Genomic DNA, 20,122 nt, shown 5'->3' with positions numbered 1-20,122 from the left:
CATTTCATCAAGTAAGGCATTATTTGTGTTTTTTCTCGATTCCTTTGGCATCTAAAAAGTTTCAGAAGTGATAAATCTGGCTGTAATTTTTTTTAAATCGCCCATGGTTCTCAAGTGGGTTTTTACATACAAAATGAAAACGCATCTGAAGAAAAATTTACAGCCAGATTTATCACTTCTGAGATATATTAGATACCAAAGGAATCAAGAAAAAACACAAATAATGCCTTACTTGATGAAATGCAGTGAGCAAACGCGATAATTCCCAATATTTTCAATGTTTACCAAGCACTTTAGCTGCTGTAGTCCCTTCAGTTCTCGCTTCTCAATACCTTCATTTCGCTTCACTTTTGGAATTCTGAAGTTGGGTACATGTCTCTCACACTTACCCCGACTCCCACAATTTATTTCAGCGCAAAAATCCAACATTTTGGCGGTTTTTAACAGGTACGCGTTTCTAGCATTAATAACATATACCGGAAGTGACGGATGTCTTCCAGTTGAATTTAGCAGCTCCGTGCATCGAGCCCTATGACCCAGTGACCTTCCGTGCAACCCCCTATAGAGAGAATTCTTCATCATCAGCTGTGGAGGTCTTCCTTGGCCTGCCAGTCCCTTTGCGATTAGTAAGCTCACCAGTGCTCTCTTTCATCTTAATGATGTTCCAAACAGTTCATGTTGCTAAGCCTAAGGTTTGGCTGATATCTCTATAACAGTTTTATTCTTGTTTCTCGGCTCATAATGGCTTCTTTGACTTTCATTGGTACAACTTTGGTCCTCATGTTGATAAACAGCAATAACAGTTTCCAAAGGTGATGGAAGGTGCTGAGAGCTCTCTTATACCTGCATTGATGAGGCAATTAAACACACCTGAGCAATTACAAACACCTGTGAAGCCATGTGTCCCAAACATTGTGGTGCCCTGAAATGGAGGGACTATGAATAAACACTGCTGTAATTTCTATATGGTGAAACCAAAATGTATAAAAATACCCTTTAATAAAAGCTGACGTAATTTTTTTCTATTACAAATCTTAAATTGTGGAGTGCAGAGGCAAATAAATAATGATAAATAATAAATGATGGGTTTTTGTCCCAAACATTATGGAGGGCACTGTACACAGGCACCAAATGTGGCTATATGCTGAATGCCATGTCCACCCATTGCCACGCATTTTCCAGTCAGCTGGACATTGCCGCACTCAGTCCGACACTTCATCACAAATTTGCGGATGACACAAAGCTGGGTGGCAGTTTGAACTGTGAACAGGATGCTATGAGGATGCGGAGTGACTTGGACAGGTTGGGTGAGTGGGCAGATGCAGTATAATCCACTTTGGAGGATTATCCACTTTGGAGGCAAGAACGGGAAGGCAGATTATTATCTGAATGTTGTCAAGCTAGGAAAAGAGGAAGTACAACGAGACCTGGGTGTCCTAGTCCATCAGTCACTGAAAGTAAGCATACAGGTACAACGGGCAGTGAAGAAAGCTAATGGCATATCGGTCTTCATAAAGAGGAGTTCAGTATAGGAGCAAAGAAGTCCTTCTGCAGTTGCACATGGCCCTGGTGAGACCACACCTGGAGTGACAGGTCACGTGCTGATGTTGACTTAAGCTTTTTTTTTTCACTCACCTGTCCAGCTGCCGAGCTAAGAGTACCCACGACTACCCTCACGGCCTACTATGGTCTGCCCACAAACTAACTACGAGTAAAAAGGTGCAATTTTTTTCATCCCGACTATTTTTTTACTCGTGGACATTTTTCATCGGTCTGGAAAAAAAGTCCCGACTTACCTGATGCCCAGAGTACCTACTGCTAGTATAACGAGCCGCAACGATATATCTACGAACTCCTACGGACTCGTTACGAACATTCTGCTAGTTTGAATCAGGGGAAAGATCGGGAGAATTTGTGAATTACCTCGTGAAAGTGGGTCAGGCCCTTAAGCATTTCATTGTTCTGGTTTCAGTATTTATGACAATTAAACTTTCTTGACTCTTGAAGCCTATCAGGCAGTTGCCTGCATGGAACGGTGGTCTTGCAGCACAGTAAGATGTCCATTAGGAATGTGTCAACTGATGCATTCCAGACTGCAGAAGGACATTCTGAGAGATGCATTGAGACCCAATGCAGCCAAGAGCTCTGTGAAAAAAGTGTTGATATATTTTAGAGTCTGATGTGTTTTGACAAGATCGGCTCCTGTAAGTTAACAAGAAACTGAGTTCATTATAAACACATGACTTGTGCTCAAATTAACCAGCAAATTCAGGTATGGGGGAAGCACTTTAACCTGCAGTTCATTACACCACTCCACAATTAGCCTCATATTATCTGCCTTGCAAAGACTCTCGGGGAAGGCTCATAGTCTAGGCCACATTGAGGGGCTGAGCCCAGTAGGGAAATTCCTCAAACAAGAAATGGAGTATTGCCTTAATGGGCCTGTCCCACTTAGGCGATTTTTCAACGGACTGCAGGTGACTGTCAAGTTGCCGATAGTCGCCTGAAACACCGGCAACTGGAATGGCGACTGTCAGAATGAAACACAAACACATCACTTCATTCTCCAGCTCGTTATGTAGGCGGGGGACAGGGCAAGCGGGGAGAGCGCTGTCTAAAAGAATTCATGGTGCAAAACCAATATAATGCAGACACACACCACGATGAACAGGAAGGTTGGCGCTGTAATTAAGATGGCTAAAGCACAGTGTACGATAAGTTCTTTAAAAGAGGGGGGGGGAGAAGGAGTGGAGACACCTTTTAAGAAGTCAGAGATACACGGCTGTGAAGCTACAACCTACGAGAACCTCCGACCTTATGGCAACCCACTAGGACCTCCTGGCGACCCACCTATGGCACGAGAATTCTCGCTACTCTCCATGGCGGCTTCATTCTAGTCGCTGCTAATTTTTCAAGATGTTGCTAAATTTACGGCGACCATAATGAGGCCGCGATTAGCTCCGAGAATGAGGTAACTCCTTGCAACCATGAAGGCGACCCCCCGGCAACTACCCACGACCATGTGGAGACTTCATAGTCTTCTGCAGTCGCCTAAATGGGACAGACCCATAAGGGGTCACATGAGTGGCAATGGAATTATAGACAAAACAGCTGTGCTACCACTACTACATATAAACACTGAATGGACAAGCAAATGTTTGAAGAGTTTTCCATTGTTTGCATGTATATATTTTGTATGAATAAAATGTATTTGAAATTAAAGAATTTCAGCTGGGGGGAGGAATGCCTGTGGATCAGGATTGAGCGGTAGTGGGGGGGGGGGGGGGGAGGAGAAAAGACAGGGAGAGGAGGGAAGGTAAGGAGCAGAACGGGGAGTTGAGAATGACAGGAGAAAATAAGAGGGATGGGTAGAAGGAGGGCAATTTGGGGGAGAGGAAGAGGGAGGATGGGAAAAGAAGGGAGCGGAAGAGGGGGAGATCAGAAGGAAAGGGGAGGGGAGTAGGAGGAAATAAATGAGGGGGGTAGAAAGGAGGAGGTGCAGTGGGAGGGAGTTGAAGGGGAAGGCAAGGTTTGCAGAAGGGGTTGGGGGAGGTTGGAAGGTGGGGCTGGAAAAGGGCAAAGGTGTAATGCAATCAGCGTGACAAGTGGTAGAAGTGATGGGTGTAATTAGACGACGCAAAGCACATTGGGGAGGGAAGGTGCGGTTGGGCATAGCAGAATAGCTATGAGGAGATTGGGGTGAGGTGCAGGGGGTACGGGAGAGAACGGGTTGGTATAGTCAGGAAGGAGGAGGGTTCATTTGGGAGGGAGAGAGGGAAATAGGTGGAGGGAGGAATAGGGGGGGGGGGGGGGCATGATGAGGTGGGACGTGAAGAATAGAACACTGCCAGAGGTGTAGACAACACGTGGGGGTAGAAGGGGAGGGGTGAAGATGGAATGGGTGGATTTGGTGGTTAGGGCTGGTGAATGTTCAACGGATATAATCACCTGGTGCACACATCAATACAATGCAGTACCTCAGTGGGACAGGCAGCACCTCTGGAAAGTAGGAATGGTGACGTTTTGGATCGAGACTCTTCTTCAGGTCTCAAGCTTTTTGTGTCTATCCAAGGTTTAAACCAACATCTGCAGTTTCCTCCTACACAATACAATGCAGTACATGGTTAACCCTTTCGTATCTAAGAAGCATGGGATTTTATAGTACGTTTCACATCTGCAAACCACCCACGGCAGTTTGCAGACATCAAATTGTTTTTTGAATTGATTTGATGTAGGAAACTACTGCAGAAGGTAATGTATGTAAATGTTCATGTCCAGATAACCCTGTGGATGGTCTGTTTATGTTTCTTTCTTATACCTTATCACTGGATGTGATCTATAGCTATTGCACTCTTCGTTTATTCAGGACACCCAAACTTAAATTGGGTATTGCAAGGGAAACTGAATATCTAATAATTATATACAAAAAGAAAAAGTTAAACAACAACTAAATTGCCTTTTGAGTATTCTTTTATGTGCAGTGTAATGGAAAGTGTGATGTAAATTCTTCATTATTGAACAGGTCTTGTCTCCCTTCTATCAAAGGAGTGGATCAGGGATGACTTGTTGGAAGACTTATTGAACCTGGACATAATTTTATGAACTATTTCTATTTGTTTTTTATGGACCATCAAATGTTTGACAACAAAAGGAAATAAGGAAGGATGTTGATTACAACGCAGTTACAAGTTGTTGAAACATTACCTATTCCTCAAAGGACAGACTTCTTGCATGGTTAATTTCACATACACTTGTTCCGTCTGCCCCCAAGACATTAATAGACCACTTCCTGAATTTCAGCAGTTTAGGTTAAGTAAATGAAAAACATAATAAAATAATGTACTGCAAACAGTAGATATCGGGAGTGGGGAAACAAACAAACCTGGAAATATTTCAGCAAGGTAGCATATGTGTAGAGTGAGGTAGAGTTAAAGTTTCTGGTGACTGGCCCGATTACTTCCATTGACTTAGTTTGTGGCAATTTGAAGAGAAATGCAGAAATCAAAGATTGTGAATAACCAAATGAGTCTTTACAGACTGCTGTTTGCAGCTTTCCTTGTGTTTAATATCTCTTGACCCAATGTGATTCTTGAGTAATTGTGAATGTCCCACTATAAAATATTTTAAATTCCTTGTATTATGCCTGTTAATTTTTGATGTATTATGTCTTGTGTGCTACTTTGCAAAATATATGCATTTAAAAAAATATATGCATACGTTTTTAATTTCACAATTTAATTATTTCAAAATTTAAAGAATTTCACAACTTTTAATTATTTTTTTGGGACATTTTAACACTTCATTTAAATAATGTGTTTTACAATCCTCACATACCGGCCTTCCCCGGATAACGTCCTTAAATCAATTCGGCCTTCAGTCAGAAAATAGACAGAAAACACCCGATATGATGACCATATCTCCATGGTATTGTAATGAATGGCAGAAAAAACACACAAAGCTGATAAGAAAGAACAATTGCTAAAAGAGAGATGAAACAAGTTTTGCTGTTCATAGGAACAAATGTATGTATGAGCATCAGATTTTTGAATTTAATAATATAATGGGAGCTCATTCTTATGTATGGGGTGTTTGTAACATTGTTTTTTCAGTATGTTCAAAGCAGTTTCCTGGCACCCTGTGACTTTTTTTAGTGATTGGTGATGTCATACCTGGTGGACACCAGGAATATTTTGGATTAATGTTTGATAGTACCAAGCAGCAGATAATTAATTTCTGCCACATAGACGACTGATTGTCGGCTCTCCCCCAACTCCCCAAGGTTCTAGCCTGTCTGGTTGTACTGAAGGCACTCCCCAAGGTTCTAGCCTGTCTGGTTGTGCTGAAGAGTCACAACTGAAACATTTACTTTGCCTTATTTTTTGCATGTGAACACATGCACGATATAGTTCTTGCATTTTCTTTCTCCTTTATAGACCTGTCTGTAACATTTATAATACTCACACAACTCTCTCATAACCCAAGTTTAATGATAAAATGTAACTCTCTTCTTCACTGATACCTATCATTGCTGCGCCTGAAGAAGGGTCCCGGCCCGAATCAATGTACTCCAAGGATGCTGCCTAACCTGCTGAATTGCTCCCGAAGATAGACACAAAATGCTGGAGAGAAGGGATGAGTGATGTTTCAGGTTGAATGCAGGAGATCAGGCAGGTGCAGGCGGAATGAACGAAGGTGTTCCACCAACCAATCGCACGGTCTACATTTGGTCTCGCTGATGTACAAGAGTCCACATCTTGAACATACAGTAGATGAGGTTGGAAGAGTTGCAAGTGAATCTCTGCCTAGCCTGAAAGGATTGTCAGTGTCCCTGGACAGAGTTGAGGGAAGAGATATAGGGACTGGTGCTGCATTTTCTATGGTTTCAGGGGAAGGTTATTGATTCTCCATCGGTTCAAGTAACCCCTGCATTCTCTCTCCCAAGTCGCACCAGCTTCTCATTCTCACCTAGCAAACAGCTAACAGTGGCCTGTTTCCTTTATCATCATTACTTTTTTGAATGTCTTTCATTCATTTGTTCTATATGTCTCTAGATCACCGTCTATATCTCTCATTTCCTTCCCCTCACTCTCAGTTTGAAGAAGGATCTCGACGCGCAACATCACCCATTCCTTCTCTCCAGAGATGCTGCCTGTCCCGCTGAGTTACTCCAATGGTTTGTGTCTATCTCGGTTTTAACCTGCATTTACAGTTACTTCCTATACTGTAAAGAAGTGTCATCAACACACTGTGTCTTTACTTCACTTTATTCATACTGTAACATACATTACTGCACTAGCTGTACGTGGTCTGTCATGGGAACTAGAGAGAGATCAGTGGGTGGGGAGGTTGTAATTATATTTGTGATATGGGGAGTGGTTAGTAGTGGTGAGGTCACTATGTTAAAGGTACATGCACATATCATCTACATCCTTCCCCTTAGAAACCAAAGGCAACAAGGTAGTGACAGGGCGACCACGTCACATGCGCTATGAGCAGTTACGCAAAGTCGCCATAACGGACAGGCGGCTTGACAACGCGTCCCGACCGGGTTCGCATCTCGCCATCTCCCCTCCCTGCAGGAAGAAAAGGAGCAGGTGCAGGTGCAGGTGACCGAAACCGGAACGGGGGACCCGGGAGGGGATGGAGAAGACGGAGAAGAAGGAGGGGACGCGGGCGCAGCAGCGGGCAGGCGAGGGAGGGTGAGACGGGGGAGAAGTCGGCTGATAGAGCTGAGAAGGCAGGGACCGAGGCATGTGAGGAGCGGCGGGAGGTGTGGAAGACTGCAGCGGTGGAGCAAAAGGGTCCGCGGGCAGAGGTGGTGGCTCGTTGACAAGCCGCAGGTGCTGTCATGACCGGCGGTAAACGGTGCCGTCATGGTCGACCAGATAGGACCGAGGCGAACCTGCGGAGCCGATGACGGTGGCGAGCCTGGAGTGACCGGAGGGGGACTGCATTCGGACAACTTGACCGGGGAAGAGACTCGGGAGAGGACGGCAGGGCTTATTGTGGGAGCGCTTCTGGATTTCGTGCTTAAGGGCAATGCGCTCCTGGACAGCAGCGGGCTTGAGGACGGAGGGCACGAGGGAGCACTGGGCCATCAGGATCGGGGGCCTCGTGGTGCGAGACATGCGTCGCTGCGCAGGGGAGCCCATGGCAGGGTCGCGGGAGATGTTGCGAAGGTTAAGGAGGGCAAGGTAAAAGTCAGAGCGAGACAAACGACAATGTTCCAGCAAGTCTTTGGCACTGCGGACTGCGCGCTCTGCCAGGCCGTTGCTGTGCGGGTACTCCGGGCTACTGGTGTAGTGGTGAAACTCGGCGCTCGTGAACTGGCTGCCATTGTCCGACTGCAGACTGGCCGGGGAGCCGAAGGTAGCGAAGTGGCGGCGCAGCTTCCCGATAACGGCCGAAGAGGTGAGGGAGTGCAGCTGGTCAACCTCGAACCAGCTGAAGTAAGAGTCGACAAGGACCAGGAATGCTTGCCACGCCACTCGAAAATGTCAGTGGCAACCGTCATCCAGGGCAGTTCGGGAGCAGGCTGCTGCAGAAGCGGCTGCCGTTGATGGTGGGGAGCGAGACTGTTGCAGATGGAGCAGACGGAGACCCTCTCCCGGATGTACTGAGCCATACCGGACCAGTAGAACTGGCTCTGAGGGTGAGACAAAGTGGCCTCGGCCCCAGGATGACCGCGGTGGGCGGCCTGAAAATTGTGGCCGTGCAGCGCAGCAGGTACAACCACCTTGTGTCCCTTCACAACCACGCCGTCGTGCAGCACGAGCTCATCCCGGACCAGGAAGTAGGGCATGGCACCTGCCGGCAAAGCGGAGTGACGATCCGGCCAGCCATGCTGGATGACGGCAGCAAGCTGTTGCAGGGCAGGATCCTTGGCAGTGTGCTGGACCAGGGACTGCATCTGCTGTGAAGGTACAATATTGACATTGAGCACCATCAAGTCAGACATTTCATATGGGTGGCGATCGGTGGACGTTAGCGGTGCGCGGGACAGCGTGTCGGCCACGAACATGTCCATGCCTTTGCGATAGACACCACTTTCACCTCTTTATGATGCCCATGGTAACCATGTTGTGCAGCGGCAACTCAACTTTATCCTTCAAGGCGAAGGAGACGCGGTGTGGCAGACGAATCACTGGCTCGACATTGCGGTCGACAACAATCTTGTAGGAGCAGGGCAGCTTGCCCATCTCGTCGTCAAAGCGGTCAGGATATTCGATCAGGGGGTTCATAAGGGTCTGCACCTGGTGGATGGCACGGTGGAAGGAGACCAGGCCCATGTCTTGGCAAGCTCGGATGCCCAACAGGGTGATGCAGTTTGAATCTAGCAGATAAAAAGTGAGGGGCCGAGAGGTCTCCAGTATCTTGCAGTGCAGAGTAGCCTTCCCCACAGGAACAAGCACGCCTCCCCCATAGGCATGCAAAAGGGATCGATCAGAAGTGACTTTCTCATTAGTTCTTATCTTCCTGAAAAGGCTTGTTGACATTACATTTGCGACCGCCCCCGTGTCGATTTTCGCGGTGAAGGTCAAGTTGTTCACAACTACACGAACTGAAGGGTCCGTTATCAGTGCAGGTGCATCCAACAGTGAAAATATGCTGGTCTCCCCCGGGAGGAACTCGAGTCAGACATATGGAGTTCGTCAGGCTGGTACTGGGAACCAAGCGCGCTATCAGCTTGCTCCAAATTGTTTAAAATACGCCGTGGAGCAGCAACAGGCTTCCCACGGGAACGACAGGCAGCAGAGAAATGGTTCAATTTCCTGCAGAAGTTACACATTTTGCCCAAGGCAGGGCACACATTGAATTGATGGGAGGCAAAGTTACAATTGGGGCACCGCTGCGGGTTGCTTCCCCTGGGAACAGTGGGCCCACGTTATCGTGGCGGACCCGTGTACCGCCGACGGCCAACAAAACTGGCAAAGTTAATATCATGATCAGCCGGTGACACCGCCGGGGTGACAGCTTCGGCCATACGGCAGGAGTGCATGGCCTCGTTAAAAGACAGGTCGGGCTTGCGCAAATGTTCAGCCCTCAGCCTTCTCATCGCGTAGACCATAAATCAGGATGTCCCTGGTCAGTTCATTGGGGGTCAGCGTGTCCAGGCGGCACCGCCTGGCCAGGTGTCGCAGCGTAGCAACATAATTATCAATGGATTCACCTGGGTTCTGATGCCGCCCGAACATTTTAAAACGCTCTAAGATGCAGTTAGAGGGGATGTCGCACATCGCGGTAAACATAGCCATTAAACATACCGGGTCCCGAGCAGTTTCATCCACAGCGTAGACGAATGAGTCAGACCGTTCCAGGGCATCGGGACCAGCCAGGTAGAGAAGCAGAGAAGCTTTGACCTCAGGGGTGGTGGCAGGATGAGCGATTGTGACATAGTGGTCGAAGTCACGTCGAAAGACATCCCACCGATGGGCAATGTCAGAATCGAAGACAAGCACGTCGGGCTTGCGGCAGGAAGTGGCCATAACGAGGAAATAGAGAAAGGGGACGGGGAATTGGGTCAAAAGTAAATAAACAACCGATAAACAGGAGGCGCAAGGGTAAGATTTATGACACCATGTAAAGAAGTGTCATCAACACGCTGTGTCTTTACTTCACTTTATTCATACTGTAACATACATTACTGCACTAGCTGTACGTGGTCTGTCACGGGAACTAGAGAGAGATTAGTGGGTGGGGATGTTGTAATTATACTTGTGATATGGGGAGTGGTTAGTAGTGGTGAGGTCACTATGTTAAAGGTAAATGCACATATCATCTACACTACACAATTCCAGAACTTCGTTTTTATTGTTTCTGCATCATTGTTTCGACTCCACAGTCAAAAAGGCACAACAGAGGATGTACTTCCTGCGGTTGCTGAGGAAGCACAATCTGCCACAGGCAATGATGGTCCAATTCTACATGGCCATCGTAGAGTCTGTTCTCACCTTCTCCATCATGGTCTGGTTTGGCTCTGCCACCAAGCACGACACCTGGAGGCTGCAGCGAATCGTCCGATCAGCAGAGAAGATTATTGGCTGCAACCTTCCCGTCATTGATGAACTGTACACTGCAAGGGCCAGGAAACGAGCGGGCAAGATCATCTCTGACCCCTTTCACCCTGGCCACAAACTCTTTGAATCACTTCCTTCTGGAAGGCGACTCCGGATTATCAAAGCTGCCACAGCCAGACATAAAAACAGTTTTTATCCACGAGTATTTGCTCTACTCAACAGCCAAAAATCTGTAGCCTCCCTTTGATCTGGTATTTTGTTGGTTCACATGCTTGATCAATGGTGTTTTATCATTAATGTCTTATTATTATTAATGTTTAGTGTTTTCTGAGTCATTCGTAACTGTCACTGTATGTCATGGTGTTTGCCGTGGGTGGAGCACCAAGACAAATTCCTTGTATGTGAATACTTGTATGTGTAATGTTAAAATTGTACAAGGCATTGGTGAGGCCAATTTTGGAGTATGGTGTACAATTTTGGTCGCCTAATTATAGGAAGGATGTCAACAAAATAGAGAGAGTACAGAGGAGATTTACTAGAATGTTGCCTGGGTTTCAGCAACTAAATTACAGAGAAAGGTTGAACAAGTTAGGGCTTTATTCTTTGGAGTGCAGGAGGTTAAAGGGGGGACTTGATAGAGGTCTTTAAAATGATGAGAGGGATAGACAGAGTTGACGTGGATAAGCTTTTCCCACTGAGAGTAGGGAAGATTCAAACAAGGGGACATGACTTGAGAATTAAGCGACAGAAGTTTCGGGGTAACATGAGGGGGAACTTCTTTACTCAGAGAGTGGTGGCTGTGTGGAATGAGCTTCCAGTGAAGGTGGTGGAGGCAGGTTTGTTTTTATCATTTAAAAATAAATTGGATAGTTATATGGACGGGAAAGTAATGGAGGGTTATGGTCTGAACGCAGGTGTATGGGACTAGGGGAGAATACGGACCAGAAGGGTTGAGATGGCCTGTTTCCGTGCTGTAATTGTTATATGGTTATATGGTTACTTGGCCAATAGATTAGATTAGATTAGACTTTATTAATCCCCTTATTCAGGGGAAATTCAGATGTCCTTGCAGCACACTAATAAAAATACAACATAGTATTTATGAAGAAATTCAACACCAAACATAAAACATCCCCCCACAGTGATTCCCACTGTGGGGAAGGCACAAAGTCCAGTCCCCATCCTCTTGTCCACCCAAAGTCGGGCCTATCGAGGCCTCCAAAGTTGCCGCCACGACGCCCGATGTTCTCGTCGGGTGATGGTATTCCGGCGTCGGGAGAACCCCCAACGGCTTGGGGTGCCAGGATCGGCCGCCTTCCCAACGGAGCCCGCGGCTTCCAAGCCAAACAGACCGCGCCAGACGGAGCTCCGCACACTGGTGATCTCGGCGAGATGTAAGTTCAACGTCGCAGCTGGCCGCTCCACAGAACCGCGGCTCCACGATGTTATTATCGGCGGTCCCAGCATACTGGAGTTCCAGCGCGGCGACCCAGGAAAGGCATCGCCCGCTCCACGACAGCGCTCCAGCGCCGCTCCGCCGCCAAAGCCGATGTTCTGCGCCGCCACCAAAGCCGATGTTCTGGGCAGGGCCCCTCAGGAAAACGTCGCTCCAGGACCCGCTGGTAGGCCGCGAGGACGGGTCGAAGACGCTGCTCGGAGGAAGGCAACCCCTCCGACCAGGTAGGGACTTGGAAAAGCAGTTTCCCCCTCCCCCCCACCACCCCCCACACATAAAAAGATTAGACCCCCTGACTGTACACTTAACGTACTAAAAATAACAAAAAAGAAGGGGAAAAAACGGACAGCTGCAGGACAGGCAGCCGTTCAGGACAGCGCCTCCTCCAATAAACTTACTTACTTATTTACTTACTTACTTATTACTTATTATGTAGGATATCAAATCCAAATTCATTTGTAAACATTCAAAAGTGAATAAACTTTAAGAAATGGACTACCTGACGAATATCAGACTAGTTTTGTTACTAGGCACAAATGAGAACTGTTATTTGTACAAAAATATAGTAGAAATCTAGCTAATTCATTATTACTCGGTGTATCCTCCTTATAACGGCTGATAAATCCCCAGGGCCAGATAGGCTGCATCCCAGAGTACTTAAGGAAGTAACTCCAGAAATATTGAATGCATTAGTGATAATTTTTCAAAACTCTTTAGAGTCTGGAGTAGTTCCTGCGGATTGGAGGATAGCTAATGTAACCCCACTTTTAAAAAGGGAGGGTGAGAGAAAACGGGGAATTACAGACCAGTTAGTCTAACATCGGTGGTGGGGAAAATTCTGGAGTCAGTTATTAAAGTTGGGATAGCAGCACATTTGGAAAGTGGTGAAATCATTGGACAAAGTCAGCATGGATTTACGAAAGGTAAATCATGTCTGACGAATCTTATAGAATTTTTCGAGGATGTAACTAGTAGAGTGGATAGGGAAGAACCAGTAGATGTGTTATATCTGGACTTTCAGAAGGCTTTCGACAAGGTCCCACATAAGAGATTAGTATACAAGCTTAAAGCACACGTTATTGGGGGTTCAGTATTGATTTGGATAGAGAACTGGCTGGCAAACAGGAAGCAAAGAGTAGGAGTAAACGGGTCCTTTTCACAATGGCAGGCAGTGACTAGTGGGGTACCGCAAGGCTCAGTGCTGGGACCCCAGCTATTTACAATATATATTAATGATTTGGACGAGGGAATTGAATGCAACATCTCCAAGTTTGCAGATGACATGAAGCTGGGGGGCAGTGTTAGCTGTGAGGACGATGCTAGCAGGCTGCAAGGTGACTTGGATAGGCTGGGTTAGTGGGCAAATACATGGCAGATGCAGTATAATGTGGATAAATGTGAGGTTATCCACTTCGTTGGCAAAAACAGGAAAGTAGACTATCATATAAATGGTGGCCTACTCCTGCACCTATTTTCTCTGTTTCTATAACATGCAGGTAGTTCTCTTAAAACATGATCATTTAGACCAACGTTAAGTCATAGAAATTTGTGTTAGAAAGACAATTGTGTCGATTGGAGAAAAGGGGTTAGAATCATGGTCATACAGCATGGAAACAGGCCCTTTGGCCCAGCCTTCATGCTGGCCAAGTTGCCCATTTAAGCTAGTCCTATTTGCTTGCATTTGGCTCATTTCCCTCTAAACCGTTTCTATCCATGTAACTGTCCAAGTGTCCTTTAAATGCCGTTAAAGTATCACGGTACTAGAGAGTTTCAACTCATAATAATTATTATTTTCATGACAACATTTTGAAAAACAAAGGTAATGTCAATACCAGTAGCAATACTGTATGTTACATTGTTCAATAGTATCATTTCATCAGTGTCTGTAGAAGTGTTTGCTTGTCTATTTCTATGCCCAACCACGTTTAAACTAGCAGCTGCTTTCTTAAGAGGCAACGATGCTTGATTATTGTCCCCCCCTCCCCCCTGTCAGGTTTAAATTTAAAATAGATTTTCCTCACTGCTTGTCAATTTCTAAATTGATGGTCAATTAAGGCAATGATGGTTCAATTCTACATGGCCATCGTAGAGTCTGCCCTCACCTTCTCCATCATAGTCTGGTTTGGCTCAGGCACCAAGCATGACATCCGGAGGCTGCAGCGAATCGGCTGATCAGCTGAGAAGGTTATTGGCTGCAACCTCCCCGCCCCTTCCATCTACATTCCATCCCTATCTTTATAATTTGTAAGTCCTCAATCATTTTGTCTAACATCTTCTGTCTGTCCATCTCTGGCCTTTGTCCAACCACCTATCAACCGCCCCTCCTTACCTGTATCAACTTAACGCCTACTGAGCTTTGTCTTGCCCATCCTCTCTTTCCTCTTCCCTCCCATCCCCCGCCCAACTAACTCATGTTCTCCAGAGATTTTGCCTGAGTCGCTGAGTTTCTCCTGCATTTTGTATAGTTTTAATTATTACTTTCAGTTAGTTACTGTCGTAGGAGACACAGCAACCTATTTTCACAGAAAATGACACAATGTATGAGTGACTAGTTGCGTTTTTTTTTTCATGTAGATAGAGAGACACATCAGCCAGGATATTGTGGGAAAACTTACCCCTGATCTCATTTAATCTACTTAAGGACGTAGAGTCTCTCAGTTCAGAATCAGCCTTAAGATATTGTACTACATGCATCTGAATGGCATTGGGTCAACCGAGGACAAGTGGACAGTGAGAGGTAGCATTGGTAGAGAAATAAGAGAATTGCAAAGGTGTGGTTGTTTCCTGAGAGTGAACTTTGTAGAGTTGTGTGAGATTATGCCTGGTTTAGGTAGAGGGAAGCATCTCTCATTACAGAATGATTCGAATTTTGGACACAAGGAAACACAAGGAAAATGAAAGCAAAAATCTTTTTTACTATGTAGGAAAGATCTGAAATGTTCTGCCTGTAATAGAAACGCAATCAGTTGGTGCCTTCAAAAGAGTATTGAACAGACCCTCAACAATATGAAGGCCAAAGGTAGCAATGTTACAAAATTTTGAGATTTTTAAATCAAGTTTGCAATTTAACCCATCAGATAAAGCATAAAAAGAAGTTTAATTGGACACCTAATTCACTTTCATATCTTCAGTATTAAATGGCCATTTTCATACTCGGAAATTAGCATCTTGTTTCCTATTGCTTTTCCATTGACTTAACACAAAAGTGTGATCAAGGACAGTCAAATGGCCATAACTTTATTAAAAATTAAGAGCTGAAAGAAATTTTCAGTTTTTTTAGATTGAAGCATTCTGAAACAAATATTAAACAATCTTACTTGGATGACCTGAAATTAAAGCATATAATTAGTTAGTTACCCAATTGTAGCTAATTCCAAAATTCAATTACTAGATCTAAACATCTATCCATTTCTTAAGAAAAGATTTACATTTTTAAATAGCTTATATGTCCAAATAACATTCACACAAGAATTCACAATATAACATGATTTTAAAATCTCATTGTCATACATTTATAGGCCAAATTGAAGGAATTTAGTGTTTAATTGCTGTAAATTAATGGCCATTTAAATCATCTTGTGAGTGGGATATTGTGGAACGCGCTGGTATGGAACGTTGCGGTTGCAGTGAATTTGAAGACCATGTCGGCATGAAAAATACTGTCGGTTCGGATGGGCTCCAAGTCACCTTCTGGCAACCTAAAATTTTGTTTAAAGGCATCTTAAGAAGTACTTTTTTATGTAAAAATAAACAGCCTACCTTGCTTTGTCCCCTACGTGAGATCCATCCCGTTGGCAGTGTTCACGGCTTTAGAAGATGATTTTTAATTTACTCTAACAATTAAATTATCCAGCGCTAATTTTAATAAACTTAATAAAACGGGAGTCAAAGCAATTTTTCTTTAGCAACTAAACAGCCTAACAGAGATCAATTTGAATAGGCTGCAGAAAAATCGCATTTTAAACCCGCCCCCCTCTCGAAGACGCCAAAGTCGCGCACACGGGCAGCGGCAGAACTGCAGCGCCGCTGAAGGTAAGTTTTGTAACATGCCTACCAAAGGGAAAGAGTGAGGGAATAGGACAAATATATTTGATCTGTAAGAACCTGACATGGTTATTACAGTGGGCTAACTAGCTTCCTTCTGTCCCATAATAGTTCTGATTCAGTGTTGCAGCATATCCAATTGCACCTAAAGATGCCAGGGAAAGAAGAGGAGGAGTGTGTACTGGAGGTACACTAATGGATATGACAGTGCCCCCCCCCCCCCCCCCCCCACACATTTTATACAGCTTCCTCGGTTCTGGGGCATTCAAATTATCGAGTTTATTTATCAGTTAATACCAGTTATTATACAGAGATATATGGCGACACAAGGAACTGGCATCTTGAGCAAATTACAAAACGCTGGAGTAACTCATCGGGTCAAGCAGCATCTGTGGAGGGTAATAGACAGGCCTATCCATTCCGTCCACAGATGCTGCTTGGCCCACTAAATTATTCCAGCACTTTGTGTTTTGCAGAAATGTATGTATTACCAAACTGCTTGCGGTAAATAATACTTGAAATAAACAAAATCAACTGATAATTCCTGTCTATATCTGAAATTTATCAAATATATTAAAGTAAGTTGTTGATTTCCCGATGCTGAGTTGAGATTTCCTGCCAATAAACTGTTTTTTGTCAAATGGGCCTATGACCGATAAATCTATTTGATTTGCCTGATGTGAATTTGGAATTCATTGGAACTCTTTTTATAGTGATTTCCATGTGATGCCACGCTGATTGTACACCTGTCTTCTAGCTATGTTGCAGCTTGCCAATGCTATTTACTAAACCCAAACCACCCTGGTCATACACTTATTTCACTCCTGCCATCGGGAAAAAGGTACAGGGGCCAGAAAACTGCAACGTCCAAGTTCAGGAACATCTATTAAACTCTACAACCTCAAATAAACTCTGAACTACAATAGATTATTATTGTTATTATTGCACTACTATTGTTTGTTTTTTGTGTGTGCGTGTGTGTGTGTGTGTGTGTGTGTGTCAGTCTGAAGAAGGGTCTCAACCAGAAATGTCACCTATTCCAGAGATGCTGCCTGACCCGCTGAGATACTCCAGCATTTTGTGTCCACCTTAATATATATATATATATATATATACTAGACTAAGTGGGACCCATTGGGTTCCATGTTCACACGGGAGGGCTGGTCCCCCGACGTAATATTCCACCTCTCCACCAATTCCAATATTGGTGGCCAGTGGGGGGACTTTCTGGAGCGCTGGTATGGGTTCTTGGGGTGCCAGCTCAGTCCCTCAAACCTGAAGTGCTGGCAGCTCACTCACGGCTGGTGGGTTGGCAGTTGACTCATGGCTATTCCTTGAAATTCCATTTCAAGCAGGGTGCAAGGCCACCAAATTCAAATCCATTTTCCTCCCATTTTAAGCAGGGTGCAAGCCCACCAAATTCAAGCAGTCTCTTACCACTTCAAACAGGGTGCAAGGCCACCGAATTCAAGTGCAATTTCATCCCACTTCCAAAGCACTCAAACCACCATTTGCAGTAGTGCTTTTTAACTTCAACCAAAGCACACAAACCACCATTTGCAGTAGTGTCTTTTAACTCCAACCCAAAGCACCCAAACAACCATTTGCAGCCAATGCCTTTTTACTTCAAACCAGCCATATTTTCATTTTCAAACCACATTAAGGGGACTCACAGTTGAGTGGACATGTGTTCAGTGTTATTCAGAGCTCAGAGAGACGTGACCCTCTGGCATCCTCCATCTTGCAGATGGAGTGAGGCACACCACTTCTGGATTTTATAGTCCCTCCCCCCTCCCACCAGCAGGGGCGGCAGAGAGAATGGCAAATTCTTTAAAAACATTAATATTTCTCTGATTTTTCATCAATGGGAAAAGTCCTCCAGTCCCGGAAGGCGGAGGGGGGCTCTGAGCGAGGTGGCCAAAAATGACGGCCGTAGGTGGCGGCGTTCACTCGCAATCACACCACAGCGAGCCAAAAGTGGTCAAGATCAGACTTTTAGTAATATAGATATAAGATTCAAGATTCAATATTCTAGAGATTCAAGAGCATTTATTGTCATAGGTCCCCGATAGGACAATGACATTCTTGCTTTGCTTCAGCACAACAGAATATAGTAGGCATGAATACTATATATTACTAGACTAAGTGGGACCCGTTGGGCCCCAGCATCACACGGGAGGGCTGGTCACCAACGCAATATTCCACCTCTCCACCAATTCCTATACTGCTCACCAGTGGTTGGGGGCTGTCTGTTGCGCTAGTATGGGTGTTGCGGGCCGAATGTACTGGTTTCCAGAGGGCTAGTATAGACATTGTGGATGATTGAGCAGGTATCCAACTATCCCGACAACCAAAATTCATTTTGTGAACATAAACTTGTTAAAAAAAAGGCGAGGCAAACAATTGGGCTGCAGACACCCGACAACCAAAATTCATTTTGTGAACACAAACATGTTAAAAAGGGCTGCAGCCGCTTTACAGCCGTATCGAGGGGACTCACCGTGGAATAGACGTGCGCTCAGTGTTATCCGCAGCTCAGTCTCTGCCAGACCCTCTCGCTTCCTAGGTCTGGCAGAGAGTGAGTGAGGCACAACACTTCCTGGTTTTATAGTCCCTCCCCCTGCCTCCAGTGGGGGCAGCAGAGAGAATGTGGAATTTTGTAAAAACATTAATATCTCTCATTTTTCATCAACGGAAAAAATCCTCCGCACTCATATGGCGGAGGGGGGCTCTGAGCGAGGTGGCCAAAAATAACGGCCATAGGTGGTGGCATTCTCTCGGAAATCGCAGCACAGTCGGCTAAAAGCGGGCAAGATCAGAGATTTAGTAATATAGATATATATATATATTATATATGTGTGTTTGTGAGTATGTCTATATACAAACTGTACTTTTTTTCTCATTATATTGTTCACAGTGTACTATGTTTACATATTCTGTTGTGCTGCAGCAAGTTATAATTGAATTGTTCTATCTGGGACATCTATCTATATTACTAAAAGTCTGATCTTGACCGCTTTGGCTCGCTGTGGCATGATTTCCGAGAGAACGGCGCCATTGACGACCATCATTTTTGGCCACCTTGCTCAGAGCCCCCCTCCGCCTTCCGGGACCGAAGGATTTTTCCCATCGATGAAAAATCAGAGAGATATTAATGTTTTTTTAAAGAATTGCCATTCTCTCTGCTGCCCCTGCTGGTGGGAGGGGGGAGGGACTATAAAACCCGGAAGTGTGGGTGTGGCTGAGTCTCTGCATGATGGGGGAGGGGGAGGTCATGACTGTCTGAGCTGTGAATCAACTGAACACACTAAATGTCTACTGAACTGTGAGTTTGGTGTTTTTTGTGGTTTTATGGTGGTTTCACCCTGCATGAAATGGTATGAAGCTGCATTTGAATTTGGCGGCCTTTCACCCTGCTAAAAGTGGTATGAAACTGCACTTGAATTTGGTGGCTTTGGATCGAGCTTGAAGTGGTATGAAACTGCACTGAATTTGGTGGCCTTGCACCCTGCTTGAAGTGGTAGGAAACTGCACTTGAATTTGGTGGCCTTGGATCGAGCTTGAAGTGGTATGAAACTGCACTTGAATTTGGTGGCCTTGCACCCTGCTTGAAGTGGTAGGAAACTGCACTTGAATTCGGTGGCCTTGCACCCTGCTTGAAGTGGTAGGAAAATGGATTTGAATTTGGTGGCCTTGCACCATGCTTGAAATGAAATTTCAAGGAATAGCCATGAGTCAACTGCCAGCCCACCAGCTGTGAGTGAGCTGCCAGCAGATCAGGCTTGAGGGACTGAGCTGCCACCCCAAGAACCCATACCAGCGCTCCTGAAAGCCCCCCCACTGGCCACCAATATTGGAATTGGTGGAGAGGTGGAATATTGAGTCAGGGGACCAGCCCTCCCGTGTGAACATGGGACCCAACGGGTCCCACTTAGTCTAGTATGACAATAAAACTCTCTTGACTCTTGAGATTATCTGATATAGTATTGCAGTAATAATATTTGTTTATAATCGCACTTTATCGTTGCCAGGAACAATATTAACAGTGGAAACATTATAGCACAAATATAAATTTATCTTACAATTAATTTTTCAATAGTGTTTG

The sequence above is a fragment of the Leucoraja erinacea genome, chromosome 4, assembly GCF_028641065.1.
Source record: "Leucoraja erinacea ecotype New England chromosome 4, Leri_hhj_1, whole genome shotgun sequence".
NCBI classification, from domain to species: Eukaryota; Metazoa; Chordata; class Chondrichthyes; order Rajiformes; family Rajidae; genus Leucoraja; species Leucoraja erinaceus.
This window is presented reverse-complemented; position numbering follows the sequence as displayed.